The sequence below is a fragment of the Rattus norvegicus genome, chromosome 3, assembly GCF_036323735.1.
Source record: "Rattus norvegicus strain BN/NHsdMcwi chromosome 3, GRCr8, whole genome shotgun sequence".
Classification (NCBI taxonomy): domain Eukaryota; kingdom Metazoa; phylum Chordata; class Mammalia; order Rodentia; family Muridae; genus Rattus; species Rattus norvegicus.
In genome coordinates, this window is record NC_086021.1 from 83,501,133 (window position 1) to 83,522,221 (window position 21,089).

At 40.2% G+C, this 21,089-nt stretch overlaps 1 long non-coding RNA gene across 1 annotated transcript; it reads right to left on the minus strand.

Annotated features, from left to right (window-relative positions):
• Positions 1 to 5,764: 5,764 nt before the first annotated feature.
• On the minus strand, positions 5,765 to 20,167 carry LOC134486291 (uncharacterized). Its single transcript, XR_010065100.1, has 3 exons — positions 20,053 to 20,167; positions 7,412 to 7,512; positions 5,765 to 5,960 (listed from the first exon to the last, which is right to left on the minus strand). It is a non-coding gene; the product is annotated as an uncharacterized LOC134486291 (long non-coding RNA).
• Between the last annotated feature and the right edge of the window lie 922 nt (positions 20,168 to 21,089).

A 21,089-nucleotide genomic window follows, 5' to 3' on the forward strand; every position in this document is an offset into this window, starting at 1 on the left:
AACTTTTCTGGGGAAAGGGTATTTAGACCCGAGTGTTGGTGGATGCTTGTTGAGTTGGATAGATGTTTTCATAGGTTTATAAGTGTAAGAGATTGGTGTCAACTTGTGGCTGAAGGTACAGAATTACATGTTAGATGGCCGTGGGTCTGAGTTTCCTTTCTCATAGTGTGACTTTGAGGAAAGCACATAGCAGCTTTTCTCTGAAATGTAGGTAATAACACTTGTCTAGAATTATGAGAATTAGGTAAGATAAGTATTGCTCTCCACAATAATTAAACTTCTTAACACTCTACATGTGATACAGGGTAACTTATTGCTAATATAATCCAATTTTATTATTATTAGGAATGAGTATATAGCAATTATTGATCTTAGAGAGTCTTGGAGAGCAACAATTATATTGGTTCTTGGTATGATACATGTAGATATCATTATGCAGGTTAAGGCGGACAAGATAAAATGAGGCTTGTCATTGGACAAGAAGAAAAGGAGACAGGAAGAGAGGTTTTAGAAGGGAGGGAGGAGAGGAAGAGAGAGAGGAGTAGAGCAAGGAGAAGGAGCTAGGAGAACATGGCAGCAGATGTTAAGATTCTTCTATGTGCATAGATACAGGTTGTTAATGACTATTTCTAAGGGATAGGTGTGTACAGGATTTTGTGCTGTCTAGATGGACAAATTATATCTTTCTATTAGATCAGAGGTTATTGTGTGGTGTGTTCTTTCTTGTGGTGAGTTCAAGAGAGTGTGTGGTGATGGGATGCACCGGGGCCGCCACGGAATCAGGATGTGTATGCCTGGTGTGGTAACAACCCAAGGAAACTGAGTGCACAGCTCTCGAGCCACCTGGGTCAGAGGGAGCCTGGGAGTGAAAGCACAGAACAGTACTCGAAGGAACCAGTTGTGATGTGTGCCTTTTTATGTTTTAATGCAACAGTATGATATCATACATGCAACACTGAGGGCTTGGGATGACAGCCGATTTTCATGTCCTCAGAGGCTTGCCAATCGACTGCTTAGCTAAGAGCTTTGAAGGTGACCATTAATGATTACATGGCATTTTAATGCTTTTCTTTAATTTTGCTCCTTTAAGAAGTTATAATTTGATTGTTCAATTAAGCCAAGTTAGAGCAATGCTTTGTTTAAATTATAATTTTCTAGTATATTAAGAGACTGTGATATTTATACACTACTTTCCTCTCTATGCTAACTAGTTTAAGTCAGCTTGACACAAACTAGGGTCATCTGAGAGAAGAGAGCCTAAACTGAGAAAATGCCTCCATAAGACTGGGCTGCAAGCCTTAGTTATAAGAGCCAGAAGCTGGAAAGAACCCAGATGTCCTTCAACAGAGAAATGGATACAACAAATGTGATATATTTATACAATGGAGTACTACTCAGCTATTGAAGACAATGGCTTCATGAAATTCTTAGGAAAATGGATGGAATTAGAAAATACCATCCTAGGTGAGGTAATCCAGTTACAAAGGAACACATATGGTATGCACTCACTGATAAGTGGATATTAGCCCAAATCTCAGAACACCCAAGATACAATTCACAGACCATATGAAGCTTAAGAAAAATGGAAGATCAAAACATGGATGTTTCAGTCCTTCATAGAAGGGGGAACAAATACTCATGAGAGAAAATGCAGGGACAATTAGTGGAGCAGAGGCTGAAGGAAAGGCTACCAGAGACTGTCCCACCTGGGAATCCATCCTATATGCAGCCACCAAACCCAGTCACTATTGCTAATGCTAAGAAGTGCTTGCTGACAGGAGCCTGATATGGATGTCTCCTGAGAGACTCTGCCAGAGCCTTATTGATACAGATGAGGGTGCCTGCAGCTAACCATCAGACTGAGTGTGGGGACCATAATGGAGGAGTTAGAGAAAAGACTAAAGGATCTGAAGGGGTTTGCAACCCCATAGGAAGAACAACAATATCAACCAACTAGATACCCCCCCCCCACATACACACAATGCTCCCCGAGACTAAACCACTGGGAACTGGGGACTAAACCAAAGAGTACACATGGAGAGACCCATAGCTACAATCACATATGTAGCAGAGGATGGCATTATCTGACATTAATGGGAGGAGAAGCCTTTGGTCCTGTGAAGGCTTGTTTCCCCAGTGCAGGGGAATGCCAGGTAGTGTTGAGGTAGGAGTGGGTGGGTGGGAGCGGGAGCATCCTCACAGAAGCAGGGGTATGGGGTGCTGGGAGAGAGGAGAACTGGTAAAGGGATACATTTGAAATGTAAATACATAAAATATCCAATAAAAGTTATATTAAAAAAGATTGGGCTGCAAACACTAGGGCAGTTTCTTAACTAGTGGTTCATGTGGGAGGGTCCAGTTTATTGTGGGTTTGGCCATCCTGGGTGGTGGTCCTGGGTTCTATAAGAAAGCAGCTTGGCACATCCTCTTTCCTCCAAGTTCCTGTATACCAGTCACTTTCTGGCACAATTTTTATACAATATGAAATTTGAAAATTGCGTAAGTTATGGTTCTTTCTCTGTGTCTTCCTTTGTCTCTTTCTTTCTGTGTCTCTTTCTTTGTCTCTCTTCCTTTCTATTTCTGTCCCTCCCTCACCTCTGTATCCCTCACTCCTAATGTTCATGAGTCCTGGTTTAGCTAAGACTCAAATCTTTAAGTAAAGGGATGCTCCCTTCTAAAATCTGACTATTAACTATAGACACTGCAATAATTTTGGCAATGTGCACAGTATGTACCGGGGGAGGGGTAAATGTTGCTTCTATGCTTGTCTTCGTACTTGGACTTGTCTGCATATATCCCTTGTCTGTTTACTGAGGAAATGAGAACATTTCTTTTCCTTTCCTCTGCCTACATGGTTTTGACTCCATTCTATATTTTCTGACCACTGAAACCTCGCTATTTTTTTTTTACTTTATTCATTTGTGTCTATTGATTAATCTGTGTTTATTGAATTTATTATTGTAAGTTTTTTCATATTGTTCCGATTTCAGAAAACCCTGCAACTTGATTGCCAGCTGATGGACCCAGGAAGAGATGACCGTGTCATGAGGGCTTAACCGATGGTCTTCTCATGGATTAATAATTTGGTAGTTTACTCAGTGATTGGAAGCAGGAGATAAAAGTCCAGCTGAAGGAAGTGTGGCACTGGTGGTGGAATTGGGAGGATAGTTTCTTCCCTATTCCTGCCCTAGCCTGCTTCTTAGCTGCCATGACTTTCACAGATTTCCTCTGTCAGAGCTTTTTCTGCTCTGCTGTTCTGCTTCACCACAGGCTGTAGGAAGTCAGAAAACCTTGGAATGAAACTTCTGAAGCCTTAAACCAAAACAAGTCTTTCCTCTTAAAGCTGTTTTTAAGCTATTTGTCAAAGTCATGGGATGCTAACAAACATAAGAATCTTATTTTAACTAGCTACAGCTGAATCTTTAAAAACATAGCTGAATAAGAAGCACAACTATCATAACATATTAATGGGTCTTATTTACATCCAAGGGCACAGAAGTATTATACAGGATGCAAATCAGGGGGTGGAAATTTGATGGGTCGCATTGGAATTCTGCCAGCCAACCACACTTTTCTCTTGAGAGTTGAAATCAGTCACTCACAAGTAAGCTTTTTTCTGCTGACTGACCTTCACGAATGACCTTCCTCAAGTGTTTGTATCTACACATTGTATAGGAATCCCTTTCTCAGAAATGAAGATCTCTGTCTTCTGAGCCCACAGACATGAAGACTAGCAAGCAAAATTTTGCTGGTGGGAACAATAAGGAAAGAAGATAGTTTATTCTACATTTCCATTTATCCAACTAATGGATTTTAGCTGGAGAGAAGAAACTAGCACTACATAGTGTCACCCTCAAGTCACAAATTATACTACTACAGGGCATTGTTTCATCTTACAAATGTCACTGTCCACTTAGCTGTGTACTTGAGTTTTTAAGAGGTTACTCCATTGATTCCTAGAAACCATGTAGTAAGATTAGTGAATTCAAGGAGGAAAAATCCACTGCAGTTCACTACTAAACTGTAGATTAAGTTTCTTGGTTAGGGTTCAAGCCCTGATATATGTCATGTTAAGCATTCTGTCAGTTGTGGATGGCACATTTGCCTGAAGCCCTGTGGGCTACCATATCAGGCTGATAACCAAAGAAAAATATCTTCTGAAGTGAAAAAAATTACTTCTTCTATGAAGGTAATTGTTCACTGTAATCAGACTGCCAGGAGGTGGCTTGATTCCTATTGATGCCAATAACCTGCTTAGCTGAGAGCTTTGAAGGAGTTGGTGCTAAGAATCAATTTATTCGATTTTATAGCTTCGTGGGTAAATTAACATTCAGTTCTTGACTTTCAATTTAAAATTTTAAAAAGAAATTTGATAGTTATTTTGGTAAGCACCTCATCTACTGGGTTTCTGCATAATTTAGGGACTACTTTTCTAGAAGAAGAGGGGGTACACATAGAGGATAAAATAATTGAAATCTTTACTTTTGAAGTCCTGCAAACTTCTATCTTTATTGGTTTTATAGTGGGTCCATTATAGAGACATCGACTGCTTACAAACCCTCAGCTATGCTGGGTTATATGGTCTAAGAGGCAGAACCAATTATATAAACACATGAATTCTTTTGCTCGTGTTTTTCTTGATGGAGCTCTAAAAGCTGGAGCCTGTTGGAATGCTCAGTAATTATACCATGGTAGCATGTGGTATATAGTTTATAGGTAAAGGCAGTTGGTAGGAGGTTAATCTTAAGAAGGAAGGTAAATAGGTCAGGGGAGGCCATTTCCGCATTTCTCCAGGGGAGAAGGAAGGGAGTTGTTCGCTTGCAGGGAAAATGTAAACATCCAGGAAAAGGATGTGCACTTAAGTTGGAATTTGTCTGTCATCCTTCCCCTTTACCCTGAACTTGGGTGATGTTATAATGGAGCCACACATGGGATTTGAATTTGAATTTGATTCCTGGAAGTGCAATCTCTAGATAAGAGGTTAAAGATACTTTGAAGACAGACAGAATGGCTTTCTGTTTGCTTACCAGTTTTAGAGACAGATTTCATTAGCCTCTCAAGCCCATCATGCTTTTCTCCATGTGATCGCTGCTTTTCCAACGAAATAAGTGACCCACTGACTTTCATTTAACTTAAAATTTATTTATTTCTTTATTTGATGATTGCAAATACTTTGCCTCTCAAAGCTACTGGGCCCATACAAATTTTAAGTGTCTATCTGCTTTGCTACTTCCTGTCATAGTTTTCTACAGCTTCCTTTATTTACCACTGGGGAGAAAGCCATTTTTGCCTTTATAACCATTTAATTAAGTGAGGTAATTATTTGTTTTCATTTTAAAATGTGCTGTCCTGGAACAGTGCTTGGTCCCAATTATTGTTGTCATTAGTATCAGTTGGAAAAATAGAACTGCTAGGAATATTTTGAAAGAATGATTTTTTAAAAAATAGATATAAATTTACAAATTTCCCATAGGATGGAGGGAAAAGAACATACAAGAGAGTATGTGTTGGTCAGAGAGTATTGTAAAAGACTATGTGCCAACTTGACTGTGAAGAAAAAGCGTTAGCGGAATCTATAGGTAGCTGTTGCCAGTATGTACGGTGGTAGACCAGATGGCACTGTTAGATTCCGTTGGCATTAAATATAGAGCACATGGTGAGAGAGGGGTGTCAGAAGATCAAACCCACTTAGATGCGAACTGACTGCAAAGACTCCTTTTGCTCATCCCAACAGCAAAAACTTGGTGAAGGATAGACAAAAACATTTGTATTTTCTTGATTTACTTAGGTTTTGTTACAGGTCTTGGTCCAGTTTTATTAATACACAATTTCTCTTTTCTTAACACTAGGGAAGCTGTTGACTGAACACAGTGGTTCTGTTTTGGAGGTTGATGGAAGGTGCCCTTTGGCCAGGAAAACAGCTCGTGCTTTTAGAAGAGGATATTTGCCAGACGGTCTCTCTGAAAAATAAAATCCCTATCTCGCAGCCTTTGTGCTTACTTGGGTTAGAATGTCACAGTAAACATTGCCCTTTGCTGCCACATAGAGATGTTCACAGGTAAAACAACATCAGGAGCATATAGGATTACCCACTTAACTTTATTTTTAACCTCAGGGAGGAAAATGGTGTTTTGTGTAATAAACATGACTCAAGACTGAGCTGGCAATCTTCAGTGTCATCCAACCCTTCAGTGAACCCAGGTGAGTGAACTTCATGCTAGATATGCCCTTTAAACTGCATTTCCACTTAGAGGAGGGAAAGAATATGATCAAAATAGAGTTAAATTTAAAAATATTTAATAATAATAATAATAACAATAATAATAATGATAGTATCTGTGGTTTTGGTCAGTGGATGCTGAAGAATTGGGTGTGATTACAAGACATCAAAACCACTAAAGTGAGATATTTGCTTTGCTGGGACAATTGATGCTACTAGTCATTAGCCGTGATCATCATCACTGAGGTGGTATTTTGTAGGAAGCAATTCCTGAGAGTTAGCAAATGGAAGCTGTGTTCCAGACATGGCTTAGGCTGTATCTTGTTCTGATAGCTGGACTTCATAGTGTAAGAGGTGGAACTACTCTTCTAGTCGTGAACAGATAGATCATGGAGAGCAGCCGAGGCTTGCTATTGTGTGGCAGGGACAGAATCCTTGAAGAGAACCCAGGGGAGGCTATCGGTGAACGTACAGCCCAGTTGTAGCAAGAGATCCCAGCATTTTGGAGATGCTAATACCAAGGGATAACTATGAAGAACAATGCAAACTATGGACGCCAGGCATGTGTAGTTTTAGAAATTAGTACCAGGACAGTAGGCTATTGTTATGACAGACCTGGCCCTGTGGTTTGGGAAAGATTGTGGAAGGAACTTGGAAATTTTCAATAGAAAAGTCTTTGAGTATTGAGAGTTCAGTGGGGGGTTCCATAGGAGCTTGGGATATAAGAATGTTGATAACAGCCAGTAAACAGTATTCCTCCATGGCCTCTGCATCAGCTTCGGCCTCCAAGTTCCTATCCCGTTTGAGTTCCTACGTTAGATTCCCTTCATAGACCGATTCAGTATATATGCACTAAATGAACTTTCTTGCCCCCCAAGACAAAACAAAAAAATTAAAGAAAAACAAACACACTACATTTTATGTCTTTTGGATGGATTCTCATTCGCTGGCTTATGAGTTCTGAGCCTTTTCCACCCCCTTATTCTGTATTAAAAAATACCATCACATGGGCCTTTCATCTGAAGTACCGCTTCCTTTTTGAACTTCTCTCAGATATCTAAGAACGTATAATGTCAATTTATTGTTCTGCTAGACATCCAACCTCAAGTCCTTACAACTCAATTCGCTTTCCTTTTTAAAATAAACTTGTTCACTTTTTTGGTTTTTCTTTCCCTGTTTATCAATACTTACTGTACTGGTGTAGTCAACCATGCCATCGTCTTCCATTCCTCTCCCATAAGCATTCAACCGATTCATTACGTTTTTTCTTTGGCCTTTCAAGTCAATGTAATCTAGAAGTTCAATTGAAAGTCTTATGGCTTATAACATGCTGATACATTTTCATTGACTAACACATCTACTTTAAATTTGCATTTTACTTAAATTACCACTTTATAGTACAATACCGTGCATGCCTACAATTTTTTAAAAGTTTTTCTTTCTAAATATATGGATAATCCAGATTTTGATACCTGTTATAAAGAAGTTCACCAATGAGTCTACAGTTTTGTATTAAGGAAAATTTAAAGTTACCTTACATAAATTTAGAAAACATTAATTGGAGAAAACGTCTTAGTATTTTTTTTGATAAGTGACTTTGAACATACTACTATATAAGGAAATAATCAAATAATATTTTTGTATAACTTTTTTGTGTCTGGAAAATATAGGGAGAACTATATCTTGATCTTGAAATGGTAATGTTGAAAAGAATGTTATGACAGCATAATATTTAGTAGCCAAAGAAAGAAATGAAATTGCAAGTTTAATAAAATTGTGACATAGTACAAGACAATAGAGATTTCATGTGTACACCAAAGACTAAAGATACTTGGAGTATTTCACTGAGTTCTACTCCTTTGGGATTCCAGTCCTAACTCAAGGAAGCTTACTGTTAATGATACATAAAAAGTACTCTAGGTAATTGCTTAGCATTTAGGAAGCTGACCTCAGTCATGCCCTGTTGTAATTCTTCCTCTGCATTTTGCAGGGTTTATTAGCTTATTACATTCTGTAATGCCTTCTTACTTCACTCTGGTGCACAGTTTGGCTTATGATATTTTGCAGGACTTTCTGTCTATTTTCTCATCATATTAGACAGTAGGGTGTTTAAGGATCAGAGTCTCAAAGGGATTAATGCCCAGAGTTTAGCTTATCTACTTGTCAATAGTGTTTTTCTTCTTGCATTAATTCAAAACTATCTTCTATCTTCTAGCAAAGAGGTTACTATGAATGGAGGAGATACAAGTCAATTGCTGCAGCCTTGTGTGTCATGTGTTGTGTTAGAGTGGGGAGTGCATGACAGGTACAGGGCATGAGATATCATGGAGGTGCTTACAAAATACACTTCGAGTAGATTAAATGACGACTGTGGAAATGACCACCTGACCTAATTTGACTATGGACTAAGAGACCTATCATGGTTTTCCTCCTACACAATAAAAAAGAAAGTGAATTTTATAAGCACGAAATAGTCACAAACAGAGGGCAGGAAGCGCACTCGGGACAGCCACAGTGGAGAAGAACGTTGGTAAGAAGCATGAGATGCTGTGTTGAGGTAAATGCCATTTAGTGGAAGAGCAAAAATTAGACACTCAGTCTCAGTGTTGCAAACTGACACCGTGCACTGCAATAGTTTTGCCTTGTGATTTTCTTCATTGAAAAAATAACTAGACAAAAAATCCAGATGCCATCGTCTATCCTCCAAGCACTAGCCTCATACCTGATGACTCTTGTTTACAGATTTGACTCCCTTCTTACGTCTTCACCCACTCCTCTCCTCACCTTGATCTTCTATACTATTCTTTCTTACCTCATTCATTCAAAGATCATTTCCTAGGACCTGTCCTCTTTGACCACATTGCTATCATAGTGACATTTTGGATGTCTCAGTTTGGAAATATTCCTCTTCATTTTGAGGTGGGGGGATAGGCCACCATGGTCATGAAGGACGTTGCATGGTAAACTAAGGGTATCTTTTATCCCCCTGAAAACTGAGAACATCTCTAGAATGATCTTAAGTTAAAAAGTGACACATCTCTGTTTCTGTTTTAGAAAAACTCTTTGAAAGGACTGAGGATGTTGCCATGGAGAACATCCCACCTAAGGAATGTATAGAAGTAGCAGGTAAAGAATACTGGAATAGGAGAAATATTTGAAAAGTTCGTGGAGCCCCGTTAGCCCCAGGAAGATGAAACATTTTCAAGGAGGGAGCTCACAAAGAGACTTCTGTCACATTGTCTCTCCTCAAGGTTAACTGAGTGCCTTCCATCTTCCCTCCAAGGGATCTGCAATGAGGTTGGAAGACAGCAGGCTGAATGGGAGCCACTGAAGCTGGGATACGGAATGGCAGGAAAAGAGCATCTCGTGCTAGCTCTTCAAGCCTTGCTGCTACATTAGCCTTTGAGTGTATGGTGAGTTAGGGTACAGGAGGAGAGAGCTGTAGTGTGTAAAGCCAGTCTTGTTTTCATCGTCATGAAATTACTGCCATGATCTGTCCTTTTGTATTTTTATTTTATTTTATTATTTTATTTATTTAGCCACAAGGCCTCTCAGAATTTGTCCCGGATTGCTCTAAAATGGTTGAAGAGGAGGGTACCCTGAATTACAATTTCACTGAAATCTAGGCTGCATCTCACATTATAGGCATTTGCATAATTCACAAAATTTACATATTCAGTCAAATTACAGTATGAAATTGTTCCAGAGAGCATAATGCCAGCAATGGATACATGACTCAGATTTGTATTTTCACACACCCTCTATTAAATTGCTAAGGAGAAAATTAATGCATAGGATAAATGAGCTTCCAAATTAAATCCCGTCCCCCAGTTTCAAACTAAAAGAAAATCTCTCCTTTGTGTTTTATTTTGACAAATTTCAACAGGGCTGGGGCTTTAAGTACAGCTTCCTTCAGCGTTCTAATCTGCGACTTCTTCCACAAGTTCCTTACTATTTTGGAGGGGTCTGAGAACCCACAGGACACCCTGGATCATGACCCATAGGACTGCGGAAGCACATATATCTGTAGATCTCATATCTGTAGATCTCAAAGTCTGGATGACAGCAAAATGACAGAACACGGTTTATGACATGATCTAGACACCCCCCTGCAGATCTCAACTAGGATCTGACAAAGCTTTGTGGTATCTGAAGGGTAGATAGAGAAAATAAGTATATCGTTTTGGTTTCTGTCTCTCTGATGTAGGGGTCAGCTGCCCACCAGTTGCTTTCGCTTCTGGAAATCTGTAGTCTACAGAATGGCAAGAACAGAAGCCGAGGGAAGAGTGAGATCAGGTGAAATGTGAAAGGGTAACCACTGTGGAGAAGCCAGGCTATTCTAGACACGTGGGCCTCTTCCTTTGGTTCTCAGACTATTAAAGTAGACCCCAAGGAACCAGAAAAGGATGAAGCTCTGGTGACAGCTGGCGAAGTAACTGGTTTTCAGGGAGAGATTTCATTCAGTTCTGACAGACTTAAACATTGAGCAGATATAATGTGGGTCTACAATGGGAAAGAGGAACCTGGACCAGGACTACTTAGTTATGTGTACCATATGCTCTCTGTTTAAATCTAAACCTCATGCCAAGACCCTGAGGATGGACTTGAGAAGGACAGTCAGTTACTGGGCTCCTCAGGTGGGTTCCTATTCCCGACATGGCCACATTTCATAAATCCCCTTCCTGTGGTTTCCGCATAAGGATGGGTGGCCATGCTTAGCTTGATAGGGCTAACAGGGCCCAGGTTCTGACCTTAATAATTCTGGTTCCAAGATGTGCTTCTTTAAAAGCAAATTCTCACTTCTTCCATTTTTAATTCTTTTGCTGCTGGATAATGCTTATGGTCTCAATGGCACTGCCTCTGCTACTTAATCTCCCCTTCTCCTTTTCTTTTCCTTTCCTTTCTTTTCTTTTTCTTTTTTTCAGGAGTCAACTATTTTTTTCTACCGAGTATCTGTGAGCAGTAGCTAAGTAGGAAAGAATTATATATGTTTATATACATATATAATATGCATATTATATAGTCATGTTTTATATTAAAATACAATTTATATTATTTATACTACATTTTAATATTACATATTTAATTTTATAATATAAATATAGTACATGTATTAAATAAACATATATTTTATACCATATAATATATAATTATAATGTATAATATAAATCAATATAATATAATTCCATTTAAATATGTACATATACATACAAATGGTATATAATATATTGTACAAATAACATATAAATAATATAATAAATATATTTATGTGTTCTAAAGTATATATTTAAACCAGTATTTATGACTCGAGAAGTCTCAGGTCTTCAGCTGAGGAGTATTCCAACCATGACTTCTTATTCTAAGTCAAGATTCCTGGTCCATCTGATGGTAGCAAAGGACCTTTTCATTCTGTGTGGGACAAAGTAACTCCTGACAAGAGGTAATATTTAGATTATTGGTCAGATTCCTGTTAATTCTATTGGATCACTCCAGAAATGTCTGCTCAGACGAAATACATCAGTTCAAACCCAACCAGAGCTGAATGTAAACATGAAAGTCGACATTTTGTTTAAGGCGCTACGTAGCACCTTGGCCATTGGCTCTGAAATTTAAAGGCACACACCCCAGGTGTGACTGCAGAAGCCATACTTCGGTAGAATCTCACACGCATGAGTTTCTGAGGGCACCAGTATTCAAGAAGTCACAACTTCGGCACTGTTAATATCAGCTATACTCAGGCTCAATTACATTTCGATCCAAAACTGTAAAGTCCCTGATCTATTTGAAGACATTTCTAGGCAGTGTACCTGTGTTAGAGATTCATGATCTGTGAGCACAGTCCTGGCCCTGAGTTTCATGAATCCTAAATTGAAAATTATACTTACGAGTCAGAAAAAGATTGAAATGTCAGTAATATTTTTTTTGATAAAGATAGATTGGAAGACATGGCTTAGACTTGAAGCCCAAATGGGTTTCCTCTGATTGTACCTCTTGACTTATATTGCGTTCTTCAGCGGCAGGAACAGTACCTGGCGAGCTGTGAATCTCGCTGCCCCATGCTGATGTAGTGTAAAGCTCTCAGTGAGGCTTGTGAGCTGACAACAATAAATAAGTATAAAATTCATAAATCATATAGGGGGACGCTCACGGGAACGGTGGCCTTTACTTCATCCCCTCTATTTATTTCCAGTCAGAAGTTTACCAGGATCTGGGAGGTTTGGGATTCGGTGATGGAGCTGTGGATCCGAACATGTCCAAGAGAGTGAGAGCTTTTTTTTTTTTGTATTTGTTTTGTTTTAAGAGTTACAATAGGTGTAGGAGATGGCAAGATGTTTCTTCCTCCCTAAGTGGTGACAATACAAAAGACAAAGGACAAGAAATACAGTGTCAGAAGCTGCTTAGCATCTAGGGTGGCAGGAGTTCTTCTGATCATTCCACTGCAGAGCACTTGTGGAACTTTGGTGTGACACAGGGGTACTTGAACAGCTTAACCACAGACCATTGGCCTTTGAATTTCTCCTAAGTTTGGTAAGGTTGCTCCTGGTGAATACATAGTACTGTAGAGTGCCATGGGCCGGGGGCAGGGGAACAGTATGTCATTGTGGCATGAATGCACCATGGCTCAGGTGAGGCTGCTTTGAGACAGGAAACTTGGCTGGGATGAGGAGTGTGCATGGATTGTAACAGAACTGGTCTTGTCAAACATGCACAACTCAAAACTCCCACAGACTCTAGCATGTAATGGTTGCGTGTGGGATGCCTCCTGTTTGGCCTAACAAACCTGCTTTTTTCCTTTTATCCACACCCTGAGACCTCTTTTGTCATTTGACTTACTGTTGTATTTAGTCAGTGGAGACTCACAATAAGCTAGGGGCTACTTCCGGTCTGGTTATCTTGGCTTTGCCCTTGAAAGGGGCACTACTGGAAGATTCTGATGTTCCAGATTCTGGCAGCTGTTGTATTTCTTTTTCTATTTCTATGCACGTTGCTTGTCTTCCTTGACTATACCATTATCAGGTAAAACCTTTTTCACCATGACTTTGAATTATCATTTTTGAGGATGCCTTCTATGATATTTAGTGATATAAGGGGTGTGTGTGTGTGTGTGTGTGTGTGTGTGCACATGTGTGAGAGTAAGTACTTCTTACCTCACAGATTCCTCTGATTTATAGTCCTTCCTTTATTTTTGTTTTCAATCACTGTGACTTAGGAAGGGATGTCTGTCCTTTTTCAGATGCTCTAGTGGGCCATGAAGTGACTGGACTTTATTGGGATCCTCTCTGACCACGGTCTAGATCAGAGAAATCTGGTTTTTGATCTAATTTTGTTCAGTGCCACTCAGCTCCCAGACCACATTCACTTGAAGAAGAGGCTGCCTTTTCTCTGTAAGTGTTACGCTGGTGCCACAAAAGCAGGGGACCTTGCTTATCACTTAAGGGATGGTGCCAGGAATGATGTCATTGTAGATTTATAAATGTTCAATCATAAAATGACATGTATTAGTGGAATTGCTTCAAGACTGTCATTTCTTACATTTTTTGCCATAGTTCTGTTGTCTAAACATTCTGTGTTTTGAATTAAAAAGATGTTAAACTAAATCATGTCATAAGATATTTGAGGTACAGAAACCAATAGAGTAAGGGAATAGCATTAGAGCATTATTTTGGGGACAGGTTAACAAGAAAGTGTTAAAAAGGGCCCTGGACCTCTGTGAGTTATAGACTGCAATGCATATTCCCATTGCCTAGTAACAGTCACTAGATGTCAGGAAGATGCAGATAGGTATTCAATGGTACAGAGTTTGTTAGCACCTTTAAATGTACTTTCCAATTCACTGAAAAGTAACACTTTAAAAATATATAAACAGCTGTCGTGTAGAATAAAAGAAGAATTTATTCATTTAAAGTGGCTCAAAACTTCCTAGCTCATATTTACAAACCCTGACAAATATAAAGAAGAGTCAATCAAACAAACAAATAAACAATAAAACTACTAGTGGCTGAGAAAACAATGCACGAGTTCGGGGATTTACGATCTATTTTGGCATCTCCAGACATATTTTAAGCTTCAAAGCAAATGGCAAGTTATCTACAGCTTCTTGTCAAAGCATGCGCCTTAATTACTCATTTGATTTGAAGCAGTTTATTTGCAGTGTCTTCCCCTGCTTTCTCTCTGCCACTCAAGCTGCACTGGGAAGGATTTGGGCTCCCCCAGGTGCTGGCAATAGCTGTCAAATGGCTTCATAGTCCTGACCCCCCCCCCCCCGCCCCCAGTGCCAGCAGCTGGCTTCAGCAGCTGCTCATGGTTACTGGCAGAGAATCATTCATTCATGCTCTGGGACAGCTGCTTGGGTGGCAAGTGTTTCTTTGGCTGTGGACAAAGGCCAGGTTCCACCTGCAGCGGCTTCGGAGAGCGTCTAGATTTTCCACAGCTGGACAGGAGTGCAGCGCTCTGATAGCCCCTGGCTGCTGCATCTGCTACCTAAGGGCTCTCATGAGAGTTGTGATTCAATTACTATAGCCTCGTCATCTGCCTAACTGACACTGCGTAGTGAATACTGGAAAATTCGGGTAGTGACTTATATTTAGTTTATTACTCTTCCTTTGAACCCAATGACTCTATTAAAGGAGATTTCTGTATGATTCAAGGTAATGTGGAAGAATGGGCCACTAACTGTGGCTGCTTGGTCTAGTAGTTCCTGGCTTTGGTTGCTCATTAGTGACAACGGAAGCTGGAGCAATGCAAATGCCAGAGCTCACACTCAGAGATTCTGATGTTGACGGTTCAGCGGAGGAGGCAGTCTGAGCAACAGGATGCTCTGTAGCTTCCCAGTGGATGGTCCAGTTAAGCCACAGGTAAGAATCACTGTCCCAGTGAGATTCGTGGCCAGGGTACAGCCTAGAACTAGGGCAGGGCAGGTGTAGAGGCTCCATCTGTCCGTGCTGGCCTTGGGGTATGCAGCTTTGGATTCTACTTGGTGAGTTTCAGCATGGTATCTTTAACACCAGGCTTCATACCACAAATTTAGTCTCTCTTTTTGCCCCCTACATTAGAAGGTGAAGTCTTGCTCTTCTGACACTACCAAAGGTTGGCAAGAGGGTATAGGAGGCAGACCCTTGGCTGCTAGGATACAAAGTTTCTACAGGCTTAGTTTACAGGTGCCTTCCTGGAGGCAAGGACCATCGGGCTCTCTCTAGCATTGAGTTTCATCATGCAGGGCCCAGTTCAGATGGACTTTCCTCTTCCTACTCCAAGCAGAAGACATCTTTCTCCACGCTTTGTTGTTTGGACTTGAGGGATCGAGAGAATGTTCTTCCTTCTGTATTCATCAACATTGTAATTAAAAACCTCATTCTGTAGTCTCTTCCCTGACTCCTTCGGCTCATTGTCTCTGTGGACAGATGTTCATAGATGTGTCCAGTTTTTGTCCCTCCTGATGTTTTTATTTTTCTTAGCTTGTTATTGTTCCTGCCCACTGTGGCTTGCTTCCATTTAGGGAAGGACCTTGAGGAGATGAGAAACTGAGACACTGGCTCTGTTATTATATCCATCTCAAAACGATGCTCTACTCTGGTAGGTTGTGATTCTTAGAAAAATTGGAAGCCTAATGTAATTAAAAATGCCCTTCCGTGGAAGCAGAGCAGGGAGGATAACTCAGAGGAGGCCTCATGTTCACCTACTGTAATTTGGAGAAATTAAACAATAAATGAAAATGTCTGTGGTGTTATGAAGAAATCAGGAAGTTTAATAAACAAATAAGGCTTGCAATTAGGAGTAGTAAAAAGTAATTAGCAAAGCAATGTTCTTTTCACTTTCCCATGCTCTCTTTGGGCCCTGAAAATGAAGCTATAAATAAATGAAAGAAGGGTGATTTTATTTTAATGTCTAGCTGACTTCTCAAGCATCTTTGATCAGCCATCAAGAGTGAATAGACCCTCAAAGTCATCCTGAAAGTTTTATGGACAGAGCATTCTGTATTGATAATGTGACACAAAGAGTCTGTGCTAGAACACTGGAGAGAAATGTTTCTTCTTCTACCCCATTCAAGCAAAATGAAAAAAGAAAAAGAGTGGTATAAGGTTTTTTCAGTTGCTGAGAGCTGGATCGTAGTCCTGTACAATTTACTTCTCATTATGGAGACTTGACTCAAAACTTCATTGCACTTTTGTGGGCTGAGTTGCAGAACACCACAAATAAACACTGGGTAAGCTTCCTAAGTTTGGTCTATAAGGTTTGAGAAAAAGAAACCACTCCTAATTAGGTTAAGATAATGAACACATGCCATAGCTTACTATCATATACTTGTCACTCAGAGGAGAGTAGGTTACTCAACAGGAAAGCTAAGTTGACTGGACCCAACCCATGGGAAGGTTACTGGTCTAAGCTAAGTGTTGGATTCCAGATGAGATCTTACTCCTGGTAACAGAATGGTAGGGAAAGCTTTGTGTCCAAGACGGTGGCCTATGGAGACATAAAGATGAGGATGCAAATCCCACAGTTCATCAGACAGAAGCGCCTAAATCTCAGGCCCCCTCAGTAAGTACAGGATTTGTATGATTCTGGTTATGGTGGGATTGGATCCTTTGTAAGGGTCAAATGAGATATTAAGCACAAAACATTCACCTGGGCTTGGCAAAGGGTAGATGTTTAAAAGATAACAATGCTATCATTACTCCTGGTATGACCATGTGTACTGATTAATCCTTAAGCATTTCGACTAAGTCAACCACATATTTGGTGTTTAAGCATTTTAAACGGATTTAAGTCTCCACTCATTCAACAGGCATTAGCCGAGTGGCTGTTTTGAGCCAGGCACCATTTCAGCACTGAGAATACCGGCATAAACATATCAGAAACCGATGCCAGTTTTCAGGGATCTTGTACTGGTGGGCTAATTAGCTTGCCTTTTTATTACCAAAAAGATTCAAATCACCATTAGAGAACTAGCTATTTAAAACACAGTCTGGCTTATCTTTCTCATTCTATTTAATATCAACTGTTTCAAAGAGATTTCTTAATTTTAGCTACAGATAAAGTATGAATTTCAGGCTTGAAAAGATTAAATGTTGCTAACAGCTACCTCAAATTAACCCATTTAAATTCCTTTGACTCAGAAGAGGTACTAAAAATCAATTAGTAACGTATAATGGGACCTACATAACCATTTCATTCATTCTCTGTGTCTTGCACTTGAAACTATCATGTTTAAAAACAGGCAGTCAATTGATTAAGCATGGTCCATGCACCTGAGTGAGAAAAGTGTACTGGATCCACACTAGCAACTCAGCCAGGAGAAAGAAAGAAGGAATGTTCATGGACACCATGTCCGGTAGGTGACAGACCTTGGAGGGTTGTGGCTTGCCTCTTATCTATTTTTCTATTACTGCAGCATCAAAAGGCAAAAGGAAATAAAATGGATGTAGAATAGGTACCAGGCTGGGTTCCTGAGGTTTGACATCTTTAAGTCTGCACTGTTGTTCTTGTGTACTTCTCTGCAGTGTAACACTTTCAGGTGCTGTGGATATTGGATGTTGGGATGGGTAAAACTGCAGACTTGGCAGGATCTGTCATTAGCTAGAAGACAACTACTGTCTGGGAGTTTTAGGAGAGCATTTCTAGATTAGGTTAACTGAGATAGGAAAACCCAGCCTAAATGTGGAAAGCCTAAATCCAGGTGATTTATGACCAAATGCAAAAGAGAAAACAAACTAAGCATCAGCACGTGTTACCCTGCCTGTTTCCTGGCTGTGATGCAGCGTGACTCCCCGACTCAGGATGTGTCCATCCACCGCCACCACCAGACTTCCTGCCATGATCTTAATAGACTGCACTCCATCTTCTTGAATGGTGAACCAAATTGTTCGTTGTCTTTAATTTCCTTAGTCAAATGTTTTATCACAGCAAGGAGAAAAGTCACTAAAGAGGTGTGTGTGTCACATCTGAGTTAATTTTAAAAATACTGGAGGATTTTGTAAAAAAAAAGTTTGGGAAAAATTTAAGCAAGCAAACACAGCCATTGTTTTTTTTTTTTTAATTATTAGATCAATTAGAAACCCAGTTTTGGAAACTGTTTCAAAATATCAACCTTTTAGAACAATTTAAATTGCCACTAATGTCCCTTGTCTCCTATAACTTTATCCTGTGGTGGCTTTGCCTTCACCATGTACAAGGTGACAGGCTTCCATTCTTAGCCCGTAATTGAGAGCATAACTATTTTCAATGGCTGCCATGGTGTTGCTCACTGGTCAACTTAGAAACATAATCTGAGCTAGGTCTGGTAATGCACACCTCTAACCTCCACAGTAGGGTGGTAGGGTGCTGAGGTAGGGAGAACACCATCTAGAGGGATTACGGCTTTGAATCAACCTGGGTGCAAAGTGAGACTGTAATTTTCCAGGCAGGAATTCCAAAGAGACATTTGTGTCCCTTCTATTTGCTGTCAGATTATTAAAGCCCTGATCCCCAAGAAATCAGTATTTTCCCATGAATCTCATGTTGGGAGGAAATATAAAAGCCTACAGCCAGCCAGAGGAGAGACTTGTCTCCTGGGAACAGATCACACCCTGTCAACTTGTCAGCCTATCTTTCAGAAAAGATTGTAACATAGACTACGAAGGCTAAATAATGAATGGGACCACATGTTGAACATGACGGCTTAGCTGTGTAAACCTTCTGTATAGACCTAAACCTTGTGTTACTATTTAAAGGACAGATTCTGTAGTCTTTGGCCTTCCTTCTCTCCCTAACAGTGGCTACATGAAATGAAACTCCGTTTTCTGGTCTCCAGTATTTCTTTTGTGTTCAATTTTCCCATTGAATAAACACAGTCTGTTATTGATGGTAGAGCCCAAGCTCTGAGCTAAGCAACTCTAGTAACAAGGTACTACTATTTCAAAAGACAAAACAAAACAAAAAAACAACAAAACCCCCAAAACAACAAAAAACAAAACAAAACAAAACAACAACAAAAATCTATTATTAATGAAAGAAAACAATTGATGTGCTATGTATACTTTAAAGGAAAGTAATGAGAATATGTTAATTAAAAGCAAAACTCTCTTCTTGACATTGCGTGAGTATGATTGATGCTTGCATGTAGAGGGAGAACGGTCAGAATGGCCAGTTACATTTGCTGGAGAGCTCATGTTTTCAACTGCATGCCAGCTTTACCTCCTCCCCTCACCCTACCACAGGAGACTTTCATATGAAAGTGTCTTCTCGCTTCCAGGTCGGCTCATTAATGGGAATCCCTCAAGAGGAAGGAAAGATGGACCATTGATTCCCTCAGCTGCTTTTTGCTGATGTTGTCTCTGGGTGACTCCTACCAAGGGTTTATTCCAGTCTCCTCAATAGAAATCCTAACCTCGAATATCGTGGCATTAGGAGGCAGTTAGGATATAAGGGTGGAAGCCTCATGGAACACAGAGCCCCTAGGCACATCTCCTACCTGGTCCCTCCCAGAAATTAACACAGGCCACCACAGCAGTTCTTGTTCTACTGCTCTCTAGGTAACAGCAATTTGTAAATAGATGTTTTCTTATTTCTGATGCTCTCGGAAGGAAGGACCAACGCTGATGACTCCGCTCCTAACTAACTTTGAGCTTTGGCTAGGCTCCCCACCTGCTGGGGGAAACCTTGGGTTTATAGGAGGAGTCAGGATTTCTGTCTCTTTCTCTTGTCTCTCCCCCTGGTGTCAGGCACTCTCCCTTGCCCTCCCTTGGGACACCCTCCTCTGTCCCATGCCATATTGTCTATGGTGGCTATCTCTCTTACTTTTTGACTTTGAGCTCTCCTTTTTTTAAAAAAAATTATTGGATATTTTATGTACTTACATTTCAAATGTTATCCACTTTCTCTCCCTCTCCTATAACCCCTCCCCAATCCCCCAGCTTCTGTGAAATTGCTCCCACTCCCACCCACCCACTCCCACCTCAACAACCTGGCATTCCCCTACACTGGGGAAACTAACCTTTACAGGGCCAAGAGATTCTCCTTGTATTAACGCCAGACAATGCCATCCTCTGTGACATATGCAGCTGGAGCCATGGGTCCCTCCATGTGTACTCATTGGTTGGTAGTTTAGTCCCTGGGAGCCCTAGGGGATCTGGTTGGTTGATATTGTTGTTCTTCCTATGGGGTTGCAAACCCCTTTAGATCCTTCAGTCCTTTTTCTATCTCCTCCCTTGGGGTCTCCATGCTCAATCTGATGGTTAGCTGCAAGCATCCTCATCTCTATCAGAAAAGCTTTGGCAGAGCCTCTTAGGAGACAGCTATATCAGGCTCCTGTTAGTATGCTTGTCTTGGCATCCCCAATAGTGTTTGGGTTTGATGACTGTATATGGATGGATCCCCAGGTGGGGCAGTCTCTGGATGACCTTTCCTTTAGTCTTTGCTCCATATATTGTCTCCATATTTCCTCCTGTGAGTATTTTGTTCCCTCTTTCTAAGATGGACTGAAGTATCCACACTTTAGTCTTCTTTCTTCTTGAGCTTCATGTGGTCTGTGAATTGTATCTTGGGTATTTTTTTTTTTTTTTTTGTGACTGGGTTACCTCACTTAGGATATTTTCTAGTTCTATCCATTTGCCTAGGAATTTCATGAAGTCATTGTTCTTAGTAGCTAAGTAGTACTTCATTGTGTAGATGTACCACATTTTCTGTATCCATTCCTCTGTTGAAGGAAATCTGGGTCCTTTGTAGCTTCTGTCTGTTATAAATAAGGCTGCTAGAACAGAGTGAAGCATGTGTCCTTGTTATATGTTGGAGCATCTTTTGGGTATATCCCTAGGAGAGCTGGGTCTTCAGATAGTGCAATGTCCAATTTTCTAAGGAACCTCCAGACTGATTTCCAGAGTGGTTGTACCAGTTT